Raw genomic sequence first — 2,683 nt, forward strand, 5'->3', positions numbered from 1 at the left:
AATACGATAATTAATTGTTAAGCCTGAAATTCAAATTACTTCATTCTCATGTCTATATATTTAATTTATTTTCTAATATTTCTGGTTTCAAATGACCATTTGTGTTTGTTTACATCACAGTACACAATTTCAGTGTTCCAATTAGGCTGAAAAAACAAATGACTGTATTTAGTTTTTCAGATATGAATAAGCATAGTCACAATAATTGTGCAACTATGCACCAGTAGAATTAATAAAGATAAATTATAACCACTTTAGATATGGCCTTTGGCATGACACTAACAGAAAAAGGGAGGAGGGTATGCTATGGTAGGGCTCCAATATAATTTATGTGAACAAATGCTACATATAAAAGTGGCGATCTTTTAGACTATTTTCAATTATTACATTCCTTTCAATGGAACTCATGTACTACTGCATGCATTATTTCTTCCGAGTCGGTGGGCAATACTGAAGACACTCGATGATGTCAACAAATACATAGTTTTGGCTGAAAATCAAACTCTACCATGTAAACAAAACACTATTTAAATGCATGAAAATAAATTTCACATTCAAGTTGTTACAATAAAAGCTGACCATACTGTTCATCTCTTCTCAAAATTGAGAAAAACCAGTGCAATCGTAATTATGATCATTTAAAGAAATATAATGGTGCTTGCTTCAGCAGCACATATACTAAAGTTGGAACAATACAGAGAATATTAGCGTGTCCCCTGCGCAAGGATGACACGCATATTCGTGAAGCGTTCCATATTTTTCTGGCGGAATGGACACACAAAGAGAGAGTGGAGGGAGGGAGCGGGCTGTCTCATTAGGGCAAGAGCAATTGGGAGTGTGTACCAAGGACCAATGAGCAACATCATGATAAATGGAGAATAGATTGAAGTTGTCAAGGATTTCATTTTGCTTGGATCCACAATCAAAACCCATGGAAGCAGCAGTCAAGAAATCAAAAGACGCATTGTATTGGGTAAATCTGCTGCAAAGGACCTCTTTAAAGTGTTGAAGAGCAAAGATGTCACCTTGAAGACTAGGGTGCACCTGACCCAAGCCATGGTGTTTTCAATCGCATCGTATGCATGTGAAAGCTGGACGATGAATAAGGAAGATCGAAGAAGAATTGACCCCTTTGAATTGTGGTGTTGGCGGAGAATATTGAATATGCCAAAAGAATGAACAAATATGTCTTGGAAGAAGTACAACCATAATGCTCCTTAGAAGCAAGGATGGCGAGAATGCGTCTTACATACTTTGGACATGTTGTCAGGAGGGATCAGTTCCTGGAGAAGGACATCATGCTTGGCAGAGTACAGGGTCAGTGGAAAAGAGGAAGACCCTCAAGGAGGTGGATTCACACAGTGGCTGCAACAATGAGCTCAAGCATAACAACGACTGTAAGGATGGCTCAGGGCCAGTCAGTGTTTCATTCTGTTGTGCATAGGGTCGCTATGAGTCAGAACCAACTCAACGGCACCTAACAACAACAACAACAGCAAGGTGTATATAAGTTTTTGTGTGAGAGACTGACTTGATTTGCAAACTTCCACTTATAAAAATTAAAAAAAGTAAAAGTAAAGAAATATAATGCTGAGAAGTAATAAAATAATTTTTAGAAAGAATGTTATTTACTTGGCTTCAGATTGAAAAAAAAAGTAAGCGTAAGGATGGGGAGTTAGGTAGATCGATTAAATAATCTACTATTCTCCAAAACAAAATATCTTCTAATATGTATACTTAATCTAGAAAACATATACATACAGAAAAAATTAAAGGTAAAAAATAAAAATTTCATCTATATATTAAGCACAAAACCAAAAACCAAACCCATTGTCATCAAACCAATTCTGAATTATAGTGACCCTAGAGGACAGAGTAGAACTGCTCCACAGGGTTTCCAAGGAGCAGCTGGTGGATTCAAACTGCAGACCTTTTGGTTAGCAGCCAAGCTCTTAACCACTACACCACCAGGGCTCTGTATATTAAGCATAAAACCAAACCCACTGCCGTCGAGTTGATTTCGACTCATAGCGACCCTACAAGACAGAGTAGAACTGCCCCACAGAGTTTCCAAGGAGCGCCTGGCGGATTCTAACTGCCGACCTCTTGGTTAACAGCCGTAGCACTTAACCACTATGCCACCAGGGTTTCCATATATTAAGCATATAAAAAAATTTTTTTTTTTTTATAATTTCTATTTTACCTTAAAGTAGTGACTCCAGGTCCAAATTGTAGCATCTTTCATATCTGCTAATCCATTCCCACTATTTCTTTGAAACTTATTTCCAAAAATCTTTCTGTGCTGGAAGTCCATGCAGAAGGATCTCCTTTGCTTTGTATTTCTTAGCCCTTTAGGTATACTTTGTACTTTGTTCATACACTTAGGCATACTTTGTACTCTTTGTTCATAACTGAGATTCTTCTGGTTGCATATACATTTTCAGAAATTTCTGCTGACAGATTGTAAGAGCCTGGTGAACAAGCATGGTCTGGCATGCTGTGTTTGTATAAGACAGTGACTCAATTGATGCTTAATAAACAAACATTAACAGTCCTAAAGAGTATGTGGAGCTTTGGTGGCGCAGTGGTTAAGAGCTTAGCTGTTAACCAAAAGTTCAGCACTTCGAATCCACCTGCTGCTGCTTGGAAACCCTATGGAGTAGTTCTACTCTGTCCTATGGGG

The 2,683-nt window shown here is 37.8% G+C and overlaps 1 non-coding gene across 1 annotated transcript; it reads left to right on the top strand.

The window, feature by feature from the left end:
- The first annotated feature begins 654 nt into the window (after positions 1 to 654).
- On the top strand, positions 655 to 761 carry LOC111751898 (U6 spliceosomal RNA). Its single transcript, XR_002786971.1, has one exon. It is a non-coding gene; the product is annotated as a U6 spliceosomal RNA (small nuclear RNA).
- The last annotated feature ends 1,922 nt before the right edge of the window (positions 762 to 2,683 follow it).

Source organism: Loxodonta africana, chromosome X (genome assembly GCF_030014295.1).
Source record: "Loxodonta africana isolate mLoxAfr1 chromosome X, mLoxAfr1.hap2, whole genome shotgun sequence".
NCBI lineage: Eukaryota > Metazoa > Chordata > Mammalia > Proboscidea > Elephantidae > Loxodonta > Loxodonta africana.